The sequence below is a fragment of the Halyomorpha halys genome, unplaced genomic scaffold (genome assembly GCF_000696795.3).
Source record: "Halyomorpha halys isolate HHAL.00 unplaced genomic scaffold, Hhal_1.1 Scaffold383.1, whole genome shotgun sequence".
NCBI lineage: Eukaryota > Metazoa > Arthropoda > Insecta > Hemiptera > Pentatomidae > Halyomorpha > Halyomorpha halys.
In genome coordinates, this window is record NW_027105458.1 from 228,376 (window position 1) to 243,140 (window position 14,765).

A 14,765-nucleotide genomic window follows, 5' to 3' on the forward strand; every position below is an offset into this window, starting at 1 on the left:
ATTCTGTATACTTTTTATTCATTGGTTGTTATCTTGTTCTCTTTTCTTAGCCCTGATGAAGGCTAGAAATTCTGGCCGAAACGTTGGCACTATTTAATAATTTTTTTTAACTTATTTATGCTATATTCTGACCGCACCCCAATCATCTTCTCCTCATATAGATTATCCACGGTCAATTATCTTCTCATCATTATACGTACATAAAATATACTTTAAACTATTAATTGATGGATGGAAAAAGACTCTTATTGACAATTCAACTATTGTTATAACTTATTCTGTATCCCACTATCTTATTTTAGTCACCTAAGTCATCTCGTTGTGATTTATTAATTTTTAAACATATCATATGTACTTTATTGTCTTTTGATTTCTCTTTTAAATAGCAATTTTTTATTTTAATTATTCATAATTTCACTTCATTTTTAATTATGTTTATTGATTTAATTTAATAGAAATATCTAACAATTACATAGGACTATATTTTATTATTGCAATGTAATAGAAATATAAATTGTAATAAGTGTGATGTGATTAAAGTTAATGGGCATGGCAATTAATAATAATTTACAATTAAAGAAGGTAGACTCCTTTTATGGTGTTACCATAGAAAGAAAATTATTTAAAAAAATATGCGTGTGTAAATCGAAATAGGATTCCAAAATATCTAGTTTTAGCATTAGAACCTCATCTTCAAAACTTTTTTCTACGTCTCCTTCAATATTTTTTTGATGTAAGAATAATTTTTCCAATCTGCTGAAAAAAAAATAGATTAAATAATTTTTTTAATTAATGAGTTTTCAGCAAATAAATTAAGAAACACACATAGACCATTTGTTCTTGATAAATTGGATTCTAAAAAGTCTGTTTCGGTTGAAAACTACTTACGGAAGTATTACGAATTATTCACTACCATAATAATTCCCTCTACTATATTTTCCATGAGAGTAACAGGAAGGAAATGTATGAACATTAAATTATTTAAACATTTTTAAACAAAATAAATTAAACTATATTTGAATAAACAAAAAATAAAAAATTGAAATTCAGCTGGCTTAGGAAATTCAGTTCCCAACAATATCATGATTATTTCTAGTGAGAGGGAGAAAGTGCTAATATTGGCTTATCGAGTATTTTTTATCAAAAAATCAACAAAACCAATCAATGAGAAAGGTTTATTTCATCGGAACAGATGATATCGAAACAACATGATACATTTCCTTCATCATCTATCTACATTAAAAGTAATGGATCATAAATCATTGATGACTATCGTGTAGCGATAAATAATTTATTGAGAAGAACCATACTGATTTATTATAATAATGATGATAAATCAGGAAGATATAATCAATTAATTATATAATTTCGAAATAGAGATTAATATAAGTAACAAGCTTTACCAAAGATGATGAAATCTTCAAGAAATATTTTAAAATAAAATTTAAATTTATAAATATTATTGGGAGTTCGAACACCGATTCAGAGAGGTGTGAGTCGGATATCTTTCTGAGTGGCTTAATCTTTATTTCGGGGTACTTCCACAACATAAATCAAATTCTACCTAGGTCCAGATAACTTATAATTAGCTGTCAGAACTTGACAGAAAGGAAAATCAGGCCAACATTTTAAAGCCGAGTTGTTATTACCAGAGAATACCAGTTTCAATAACTATAATTAATAATTATAAATAATTTTATTTTTTTATATCCCATATTTTATTATCCCCCAGTGGAGCGGCCCTCCCCGTTCTTTTTACCCCCGGGCCAGCGGCTCCAATATTGTAACCCCCACCTACAGCGGACCCAGCCCAACCCCTTATAATGCCATATGGCAAAGGAAGGGTACCAGTTACGTTTGTATGTACTTAGGTATATATTAATATTGTTATTGTTATTTATAATAAAGGAGGTAAGGAAAAAAAAAATTTTTTTTTTTGCTACGATACAACAATAGATGAAGCAGTTTCAGTTAATTTCAATTACAGCAGACCTTACAGTTATTTTCTCGAAGATGAGCTAAAACTAGAATAAAATAAAAGTCTGCATTCTTAAAGGCACCAGAAAAAAAATAATGGCCAATTAAATATTTAAATCTGATAAATATTTATAATCTAATAGTTCCTGAGAAATACAACCAAAATAAATGCCCAAATCGTGATTGTCATAATTTGGAAAATGTATTGATTTATTACTAGAAAAAAATAGGGTTTGGTTAATAATAACAACTAAGTTTTTGATAGAGGAACTGAAAGTGATATGGTCAATATTTAGGTTAAAAGGGAGAAGATGTAGCAAGGAGAGAATTAGCCAATAAATATAATGTTTTTTTTTTTCTCGGCCAAGACTCCCATTGGAGTCCTATACTGCCTAACTATGGTTGGGGGTCACAGTTCTTCATTTTGTGGGACCGCCACTCAATGAAAAAAGTCAACATCCCAGGCCGGATTCGAACCGGCACCGCCAATAGACATCAAATTGGTAAGACTGAGTCTTGCCATCCCAAATATAATGTTCTCAGCTTACATAACCTTAAGTTAAGACTTAATTAATTGATTAATTTATAAATATACAGTTACAAGAACATTGTAAATTAAAATTTTTGAAAATTTTGCTTTCTTTGACACAAAAAATAAATAGCCAGAACTTTGGACGTTGCATATAATATCCTGTGAAACGAGACACTTAAGGTGCTGAAGCGTCTCGTTAACGATACATTTAATTTAGAAATTCCTAATTGTCTTTAAACACCAAACTAAAAATGTACAAAAGTTTAAACTGAATCCAAGGACTTCCCTGATTTGTTCTTGTTGTTTTCGAATTCAAATGAGATATTATTCCGCCTGCGGTACATGAAAACCTGAGAATATATTCATTAACAACTTATAAATACCTATCCTAATCCTATTTAATTCACAATCCGATTATAAGCTCGGGGAATATAATCATAATGCAATCATTTAAATGCATTTATTAAATATGCAAATTAAAAATGGGCAATCATCAGACCTAAAATTGAAACAAAGATTACATAACATAAGAGCTACAGAACAATATGAGTAATGCTAATAGAAAAAAATGTATTTTATCTATTATATGTATCAATTGGGACACAGGTAATTTGTTATGCGGCATGGTACACCTTCTGCGCCTGCCTCAGTCATGTTATACAAAATTTCTGAAGGAGAGCCATATCCGAGTTATTTGGTACCATTATCCGTTGGTTAGAATCCTTCTTGGTGGATCTAATTTTCTGGTTGGTTTTGTCAAGGTAGAAACCGTGGTTTTACGATAACTTCCAAAAAAATATGAATATGTTAGACCCAGCTTAGTCGCCGTAAAAAAAAACCCCAAAAAAACGAAAAACACTAATTGGTTAAAAAAAATTATAACTAAATTCTTATCTACTACTGAAAATTTGTTTGGACACAACACATTAATTATTATTACACATTAAATCAGGTACCTAAAAAACTTTTATTTTAAATTAGTCTATTAAATTTAACTTCATCCCATGAGCCGTTTAGAGCAAATGTGATGTAAGTCATTACGTTATCATCAAAATTAATTTTTATTAAAAAATAATTATTTAATTAATTACTGAATGCACTACGCCAAATACTTTTAAATAGTTTAAAAATTTTACTAGTGACTTTTTAGTTTTGACAAATCTGTTATGCTTTACTAAAAATGCCAGATTTGACTTACACCATTATTCCTTCCAACAGACCATAAATATATTGATATAGATCCTATTGGCTTACTCAGTGGTGGCACCAGTTCATTTTTAATCACAAAAAAAAAAAAACGAAAAAATAAAAGTTTCTTTTTTATGATTGTTTAAGGTTTTCATGATTTTTGCACCTAATGAACAATATTTATAGTTTGATCCTGGCAAGAAAAATGCATGGTAAGCGTTTCTTTACCGGTTTAGACTAAAACAATATTTTGGTGAATCTATATGGAAAAAAAAGACACATATTGAATCATTTGGTCCAATGGATCCTGGGAGCTGAGAAAAAAATATAAAAAACTCTTTAACTACTTTATTGTACAACTCAAGCAAGGAAAATGATAACAATACGTTTTCCCGCCATAACACTTTTTTCTAGAGTGATTAAAAACAACTAAAAAAAAAATATCGCTTTTAAATAGGATAAAAAAAAGTTTAAATTACCAAGTGAAACTAGCTTTATCGATTTTTATAATGCATAAACGATGGCAGATTTTGATTTAGCACAATAAAGAAATGTTTATGTTTAAAACATTAAAAAAAAAAAAAAAAATTTTTAGAAAAAATACACAGAGAAAAATACAAAAAAAATTTTCCACCAAAAAAACAGCAAACAAATATGTAAACAAAAAAAAAAAAATGGAAAAAAAAAAAAAGAAAAACTAAGTAACACCCACCCAAACAATCACTCAGGAACCAACCGTCCAATCTATTCAAGTCAAATCTGGATGCTTAATTAAATTACACAATTTACTTTAATCGGAGTTTTTATAAGACTTTTAAAAACAAAGTTATCCATAAAAAATCTAAATTTCGTTCTTATAAAACTATTCCATGGTTGCTTATATGGATGGAAAGAAGAAACCCTCTAATTTCCACCGAGTATCAAAACTTCGAAATCGAATAAACTGAAAACAAGAAACAGAACTTTAAACCGTACCATAATTTCGTACGAAGCTAGAACAAAAAACTTCGATTATATTTGAAGGTTTTTTTGGATTCTGAACTCAAAATCAGTCAGTCACATTTGTAGAGTAAAAATCTTTCAAAAGTCAATAAATCTATATTTAGAAACTTATTACTTAAAATTGTTACGGGATAATCTCATAAAGATAAGTTAATTTTTTTAAAAATGTTGATTTGTAACATCTATTTGACAGAAAGAAATTGAAATTGAAATTTGTCAAGAAAACTTACATTAAAGTTACTGGGCCTTTAAAACACTAAGAAATTTAAACATTTTCTAAATTTATTTAAATCAAATGTGATTATTTTAAATTTTCTTTTAACCCAGTCTATCAAACAAATGCTTTGTGAAAAAAAAATCTCGACACCATTTTTCTAACTCGAGATATAAATTATGTAGTCTCAAGGTGCTTAATTTTTTCTTCTCATCTCCCAGAGCACATAAGACGAAGTTTGAAGGATAATTTTAGTTTTGTGATGTAAAATTAGCAACAACGTACCATACACCCTCCGTTTGAAGGTGGATATAATTGATTAAGTGGTATATCAGAATAGTAGAGGTGTTGGGGTAGAAAATCGAAGCTAAGGTCGCACGATCTTCGCCTACAAACGATTTTACCATTGTTATAGGAAGGGTGGTGTCAAACAACAATTTACTTTAATGAGTCCCCTCTATTTCCAACATTTAGTGTTAAGATTTACTGTTACCTAAGCTACCCTGCTAGAACTACCCCGTCAATCCTCATGACTAATTAAGGAGATGCTAGACAGGGCAGAGCAGACAGTTAATGAAGGAGGAGGGGGGCGGATCAATGGGGAGCATGAATGAGAACAGTACCGCTAGCGGGTGTGGCGCAGGGTCAACGCCCAGTCCTCTACTCTTCCAATTACAGGTAGCTTCGTCTGTGCGCTATCCTATTGGCTCAAAGGGAGAGGCAGCGAGATCGCCAGTCATCAACAGGCTAACTAATATATATAAATATTTAATTCGATTTTAACAATAGTAGAACGGTGGTAACAGGGCCATCTTTACCTAGATTAGAAATGGGGCCATTGAAAATATTTTCCAGAAAACTTTAGGTTATAAACAACAAGATCATTAATTTTTATATTATTTAGAAACCTAAAAGATTTACCAGAAGTATATTTCTTTATTTTTGACTGACGAAATCAAATGCTTCTTAAAATTCTAATAATTTATGTACATCAATTTCTGTCTGTACACATCAGTGATAAAATGCTCAATCTTTCTTGAAGCAATCACATTTCTCAGTACATTCTGTTTTGTTTTAATTTATGGATCGCAGGAGTAAAAGGTTATCGGATAAAGATGGCACTGGTCAGGGACACTACCAAAGGGACTAAGTTTTTCTCATTTTACAAAGAATTTTCTCACTCTACAACTTCTAAGGGCACACATTGCCATTGTAAAAACTAATAGCTAAACAAATTCGCAATTGGCTGTTTTATTGGTTGACCACATGGCCAAAATTGGTCACTGCTTTGTCTTCTAGTATGCTATCGATCACATAAAGTTATGGGACCCAAGGATCGTGGGATCCTTATTATAAATATTTCATTGAGAGTACCATATTTACAATAAAGGAAGTGCAATTTAGGGGATAAACCATTGATGTAATTTTATCACAAATAATAAATAGTTAATCATTTTCCACCCTCACAGGGGTTGCATATGTCTGTGGAGCCCATTCCCTCTAAGCGATGCGGAAAAATAGTAAATTTTTGCATGACTATTTTATAGTGGAATATTTTTTTTATTGTGGATTTTAACATTACTGGCTATTGATGATTTCTGTTAATTTCCTTAATTGAGCAAATGGTAGTTATGGATCACTATAGAGGGAAGGTATGAAGGAGTGAAACAGTGGGAATAATATATTGGACGGCGTAAATTGTTATTTGGCTTTGTGCGAGGAGGAGGAAAACAAATATTGAAATATGGAAAAAAAAAATGTATTTGAAGTATATTATATTTAAATGAGGAGAAGATGGTTGGGGGTGCGGTCAATGAAAAACACAAACAAGTATGATTAACTTATTTTAATGTGCCAATGTTTCGGCTAAAGTTTCTAGCCTTCTTAATATTATATTTAATTTTCTTCTTTATATTTAGTTAATTGATAATTATTTTTTGAAAAATGGAAAATTCTAATGTATTATAGTGTATAAGTCCAATTATGGATTGATGGGTACGCTGTGTGTTTTAGCAACCTAATGTATTTGGGTAGCATGGCCAAATAAAGCATTTCTCTCTTTAATTTTTTACGAAAAAAGTATGTAAATTTTTTTTTGAAAAACAGATTTCCAATTATCATGTATCAAATTATTACGACCCGAGGGTGCCCTTCAAACATTCGTAGCCCAACCTAAACACCCATTCATCGTCTAGCTTTGAGGGCTCAGGAGGTACAATTCAGGGATAATATAAGTTGACAGATAGCAGAATCATAACTATAAAACTCAAGCGATATTTTACAATGGGGTACATAATTAAGATAATCATTATAAAGTAAGCAGCTTTACCAGTTGCGTATGTTGAATAGACTTTCTTGATGTTAGTATACTGTTTATACGAATGAACATGATATCGTATATAGTTGGAATGAGTTAAAGGAAAGATGAAAACATATCTAATATGATAGTTTTCGCAGGGGTAAACTAGTTTTTATTTATTATTATTTATTTATGCTAACAGAAATAAATCAAGGTGAATTTCACTGAGATATTTAATAAATGAATAATTATCAAATTCATCTTAGCGAATAGAGTACTCTATGTTAACCAGAAACAAGAGAGGTAAAGAACATCCCTCTTGGGAAAAGACCAGTTGTGTCATGAAAAATTTAAAAAACCCCGGCTAGCAAACCTGAAGCTACCTATAAATTGGCAATGCCTCGCCTCTCGGCCGTCAGATACATCTTGTATATCCCTTCGGGTAAACTCTTACAATTACCTTTATAAAAAAAAAAAAAGAAAGAAAGAAAAATAAAAAAAGGTTAGATTTTTCTTTTACATACCCCCTCATGCTTTATTGTGAGTAAATCGTATTTAATGTACAGAGCAAAATTTATTATTCAATTGAATTACATTACAAATGCAAAAGACAAAACTGATTAAATTCGATTGCGAAAATAAAATAATATTGGTTGTAAATTAATCGGGCCAATACACTAATTTTTTGACTTTATTTAGTTTATTCACAACTGTAAATGCATTTTTACAACCGGCGTATGAGATGTAGAGAGAGAAAAAAAAAATAATAATAATAAAAAAAAAGTTGCCGGCCTACCTTCTACGCCATAACCCCTGATGAAGACCTGAAATTCAGGTCGAAACGTCGGTACAAAATAAATAAATATGGTTTTGTTTATTTATGTTGTTCTTTGCTGACCGCACCCCCCGACAAACTTCTCCAATCATTAATCTACGGTCAACTATCTACACCTCATTAAAAAAAAAATGTCATGAAGGCATGAAGGTTTAAGCCATCCAATGATGCCTCTCCATTAAAATTAAAATTTAAAAATCAATTTAAGATGTCCCTATTCCAGCTCCGTAAACGTCGTCTCATATCTGGTAAGTCTCGTGTTGATAGTCCTTGAATTAGAGGGTTAGCGTGTATTGGAAGTATGTCGTGAAACCGTTTATATAATGATTTAATGGTTGTTTGTACGTAGGGAGTTCTTAAGTACAATACACTAATCTTTAAATTATTCCACCTTGTTTCTATAATACTATATTCTAATTAGAAAAAAAACAAAAAAAAAACACCAGAAACGTTCTATTTTAATAAACATTTTAAGAAGTTGAACTGTTTCTTTTAAAGGCTTTAAGTATACTATTTCAAATATTTTTCTATTACAAACTCCAAGTCCCCGTGTACTAATCCAGCTGTGGCAGATCATTTTTGTTTCACTGTAGCCGTGAGTCAGCCCTGTGGGTTTGGAAGCCTTCCGGAGTCCACCCAGCCTCATAAAGTGGGTAGCCTTCCTTGCACAACTTCCATTTCACTTTACTGAATTTTGAATTGAGTTGTAAATAACTTCTGACGCTTTGCATAATTCACAATTTCTATTTCTTTTGATTTTCATGAGGTTGACTAATTTTTGTATGAATCCATGATTAGTTTATAGCCTTACTCTTGTTACCACGTCTTTTCGGCTAAGCCCTACCTTAACTTGTTCCGCATTTAGACCTATGTCACAGAAAAATTTAAAAGCTTAAACCACTTTCAAAAATCAGAGAACAATGGCCCCTAGGGGGAAGGTAAGTGGATCGTAGAAAGTACAACTGCTGAAACAATCACCTCTCCAATTACGACTCTCCCTCCGCTTTCCCCCATCGAGTGCTGATTGGCGAAAAATATTCCAGTAGTTGCTCCGATCCATCAATCAAACGTCCACATTTGTAGCTCTAAAAGCTTCTTCGTCGGAGTTGATTTATGGCAGGGAGGTAGATGGCGATATTACAGCAATAAATCACGCCCATATAATAAAGAAATAAATAATAAAGAAGGGAGAAATTTGTGAGTATGATATTATGAAATAAAACTATTGAATAATAAATGGCTTATAACTCTATTAAGAGTAACAGAGTGAAATATTAAGATAAACAAAGGATAACTTTTTTTACTTTCAATTACCTATATATAGGATACATCATAAGGGGGAGGAGTTATCGACGGAAATACACTTTAAGGCCCCTCAGTGCAAAAAATCAAGTATCAAAAAAAGGTTTGCGTGTATGTGTGCAGCTTTGATACAGTGATAAAAAAATGAAAAGTTGTACGCAACATAAATAAAATATTTAAGGCTGTTATATAGCTATAATGTTACAGAAATTTGTCATTAAAATCGACTAACCGAAAGTACCACTTCATATAATCGATTTTTCAATTTTTTTCGATTTGCTCAAAAACGGAACTAACGATTTTTTGAACCTCGGAGAATTATTATATTTTAAGTTTTCCGTTTTCCTTTTGCCCCACTACGCTAAGACACTGGAACTACAGCATACTAAAACACCAAACGTCAAAGAAAATACAAGAAGTTCTCCCACTACGTAAAAAGTCTCCATTATCATAATAATGCATTTCCCTAAGCGATCCTTCAAGGAAGGCTCGATACACTCCTCCAACTAGTACCAAGTTTAGAGTATTGATCAATCACCCAGATGGCAGGCATCGTCGTCAAACTGTCGGCGAAGACCAAGCACTAACACGGAGTAAGTTACAAACTTCTCAGTATAAAACAACGCAAGGAAGAGAAGGGGATGATATAGTTCGCTGTCCTCAATTATGTTCCACTAACTATCAGAGTAATATGTTATGAATAAAGTATTTGCGATTAAATCCCTATTGTTTATTTTATGTAGTAGGTTTTTCCAATCAGCGTTTTTCAAAATACATACCTCGTAGAGTGATCATTGGGTTGACGTTAACGCCTTCAAGCGGTTGAATGATGAGGTAAACTTAACATATATTAAAATGTACCAAATTCTATCAAAATTTATTTTTTATCATTATTCAGAAGCTGAAAGATGATGACGTCTATAAATCATATTTGGCCCCATGTTGCACTCCTAGGTATAAAGTTACATCTTTGTTAGTGCACCCTTTTACAGACAGATTAATTTGTAATAAAGCATTGAAAAGACGACGATTTAATGATCAAGACGTATCGTTATTAGATTTGCAACATATAGATTAATTTAATTTGATTTTTACAAGGAAAAATATTTCTTCTTTATAATCAATACTAATAAACTTTTTTCATAGTTTATATTTATCTATTTTTCATAACTATTAACGGTGAGAGGCAACAAATTATTTCAAATGAATGAAATTATTGGTACTTTACCAAATGCTTTTTAGAAAATTTGGCATTTAAGCCCTGTCAACTTATTTTAATGAGGATAAAATCAAGACGATATGAAGGCCAGTTAATGAATATTTATTTAACCAGTCAGGTGAAAGTTGAGCAGACATACGTCAGCAATAAGAGGAATGATTCATACTGTTTAACTACAGATCAGTAGAAATTCCCTACTTCACAGTGGAGAATGATGGAAAAATTTTATAGTTCACTGTTATTTAATAGATCTTTTTAAATTTTAACCAAGATTCTCTAGAATTCCACCATAGCATAATTTTAAAGAAACGTTCAGACCATCGCATCTTTTGAATACTTTTTTAGCAGATTTGGCCATAACCAGATACCAATCATTTTATGATAAACTTCCCAACTACACAAACCCATTTTTTTCTAGCCTGGCTTCTTCTATATTACCTGATAATTCTCCTAGGCGTTTGAGTAGAATACGGTCACGAGATCTTCTCTACGAATGAGTAGATTCTGCAAATTCTTTATCAAGCCGTTTTATGACTAACATCATCTTTACTTGTATATATTTTATCATAGTTATAATTTTTTAAAAACGTTTTTTGTTTTAAATTAATTTTATAACCACACTAACAACATTACTTAATTTTAAATAAAAAAAATCTAATATGATTAAAAAAAAATTATATCATGTTTTAATTTACGATTGCTAAAATGGATAAGTACATACTGACATATGAGTCTTACCTAAAATAATGATCAACCATGCTGCAAGAAAAAAAGAAAATGAAACAGATAACTATATTAAAATAAGTAATAAGGACGTGATGTCCGAATTGGGGGGATCTCAGATTGCTTGGTGCGGAATGTTCAGGATTCGAATCCCGTCTGGGTTAATCAACATTTATTTCACGATGTAAATCAATGTAAGGTTCATTTTTTCTTCTTTTTCGCCTCAAAAATTTGCTGTTCATTATAATATAAAGATTTTATAATTTTCTTATTGACTTCCTGGAATGTAAAACGATAAAGTGTTCCATCCCCTTCTCATACTAACCAACAATTATTATTATTATTATTAAAATTATTGCAACAATAAGAGGTTCAGATGAACAGATCTATTTTTCCTAGAATTTCCAATTTCCCTGACTTGAAGTAATTCTCTACTTGATTGAGCCTCAAAAGTGTATAACTTTTAATCAAACTTTTTTTTTTTAATAAATTTTCAAACAAGAGAATAAAGTTTATTTAAAAAAGAGTAGGATATTGAGAATAGACCTAGAAACAGCACTCTGGCAACCGTGCCAGGAAGTTTCTTCGGTAAAGAGCCCAAATTGGCAATGAACTGGTCCAACAGCAATAACTGAAGCAATCATGTCGCCATTTATATTATTAATTTATCTTCGTATTTCAGGCAGGTCTAATTAATTGTCAACACGAAATAAATATTCTATTTCTGTGTCTTGACGCATAAACAATTAACGTCCAAATTTTGAAATCAGAATTAAACCGATATGTCTGCGAAACATTTTTTTTTTCCCTTCTACCTCTCCCCTCAAAGAAACAGTTAAATTCAAACAAGAGTTTGACATGCTTGTTTTAGATCATTTGTCAATGTTTCTTTGTTTAGTCTGTCAACCTCTCATGATATTTTCCTCAAGTGGTCTCTTGCCAACTACAGCTTGGTGCAATTTCGGGCAAGGAAAACACAAATATTACTGCGAAAAAACAATTAAAAAAAATAAAATAGCAGAAATAAAAAGAATAAGAGCTTAAGAAATCAGACTATTCATTTCTAATATATAAACTTTCAGCACACCCTCAAGTTACGAAACGAGTGAGACATAAAATAGGCGTAACATCAAATCGCGAGTTTATTTTTTGGAATAAACCCTGGATGGACATCCTTCAGGCGAAAATTAGGAGATATAAATAGTACAATTATACTATGTTTTAGAAAAAATCGATATGTTGCAACATGATACAAAAAAAGAAAGTAAAAAGTATGAGAAAATTTTCGACCAAAAAGAAGAAACAGCAGTAAATGTATACATCATTTAAAACAGCTATAAACAGTTCGCACAAAAAAAAAAAAAAAAAACAACGAAATATGTTTACTTTCGGAAATTTAATAATAGAGTAGGCATTTGTTTGTTCCTACCTAAAGGTAAAACGTTCATGTAAAAATAATTTTAACTTTTCTTGAAAAATGCAAAAACGACTGTTCTTGAAAAAGACACACAATATTTCAAAGCTCTATTTACGAGCGATGGGTTTCTATAAATTCGTTGTAATGAAATCATGCGATTCGGCTAGAACATGGGTTTGAAAATCGAAGTTTCTCATTTTCATTTATAAAAATATCGTATTGATTATCCCTTTGCGCACATATATCTTAACTCAAGATTTGTTAATGCATCAAAATGAAATAAACAACTTAAGAATAAATGATTAATTACAGTCTTTAACCTTACTACTAATGATATATTTAAATTGCAGAAAACACATTTTTGCGCCTTTATGTAACAGTTATTATGTACTGTCTTTTTTTTCTTTTGAATTTTTTTTTATATCTCACGTGAAAAAGAATTTTATAAAATACAACAAACGTATTTATTTTTTGCAATATTTATTTTTTCCTTCATCATAAACAATTTCATTCATCCATTTCTATCCTAATTGAAAGAATTATCCAGAACGTATTTCAAAAAACGATAATTATTTTCATTATTTTTTTTTTCGCATATCTATCGAAATAAGACACTAAATACAAAATTCAGACCGCATAAAACATTATTACCAATGGAACAGTATGCAGTAAAAATAGCTTCTCAAATTATGTTTACTAAATAATGATTAAGAATTCTATTTTCTAATCCATATCCATTTCAAAGCCTAATGCGAGACATTCTGTTATGAACTTTGTGCGATCAGTAATGATACACAATTAAGTAAAACTTATTTTATTTGTGCCGACGTTTCGACCTGAATTTCAGGCCTTCGCCATGGCTGAAAATAAAAAAAGAGATAACAAACTTAATCTAGGAAAAATGGGAAAAACAACTAAAAAATTTGAAAACATGTACATGTATATATAAGATAGAAAGTAGATGAAAGTAATAGAAGATAAAATATAATATTGTAGCAGTGAGAATTATGCAAAACTAATGATAAAAAAAGTTACTAAAACTCAGGTAGGACTCATTTAAATAATAAAAATAGTGAGAGGTGTGGGAGAAAATTTAAATAAAGAGTAATTAAAATTAACATAATAAAATGTGCGAAAAAAAAAAACGCAACTGGCAAGAAAAGAAAACTGGTAGAGTGCTAGTGTTGTTATATTTTTTGGTTTCTTTTCTTTTTTAATCACATATTTATTGTTATTATTTCTAAGATATATTTTATGTTCATTCATTTATTTTTATTAATTAAAATTACTCAATAATAACATTTTTAATCTTTTTTGCTCGCAAGGAAAATTCCACACAATTGGAAAAAGGATAATTGGTACAATAACCATGTAAGAACAACCATGCCGATCACGTAATAAAGAAAGATAATGAAGTAAAAACAAAAAAATTAAGGTCCTGTTTAAATAATTCCAATATATAACAAATTAAACCCAGGTTTCTCTAACATAGTTATAACATGTAAATGCAATATCAATAAAAAAATAAATAAAACATCTTCATCAGCATAATACAATATATCGTAGAGCGAGAAATAAAGTTTATCACTTCCAGGAAACATATACAATTCGAAGAACAATGCATACGTAATATATGCAATCGGAGAGTATATATGATGGGGGAATACATAAATAACATAGGAACTAACGGGAAATATGTTGATATGTTGATTGCAGGTATAATTAATACAAGTTGGACCATTTGGCCCTTCCTCCCATAATCGCAGTTAATTAGGCCAAACTATAGGGAAGAGTCAATGAATGCCTAACTCTGCTTTAACTACCCCTGTTAGGAATGGCTTGTTTTAATTAATAACCTAATAAATCTAAGTTATAGTAAAGTTTACCAACAGTTTAAAAATGTTATAAGCCGCTGAACTTCATCGATCAACCTTCATTGAGTATAGATATATTAATGACTAAACACATCGATTAACCTCCATTTGGCTGTTAATTGGGTCCATTATATTCAAATTACTGCATAAGGAAAAGTTAACCACAATTCCCCTCTTTAATTG

General features: G+C 30.6%; 1 protein-coding gene across 2 annotated transcripts in view; it reads right to left on the bottom strand.

Annotated features, from left to right (window-relative positions):
* The window catches only part of Cdep (Chondrocyte-derived ezrin-like domain containing protein), a 222,933-nt gene that overhangs the window by 65,321 nt on the left and 142,847 nt on the right, over window positions 1-14,765 (bottom strand). The window lies entirely within an intron of this gene.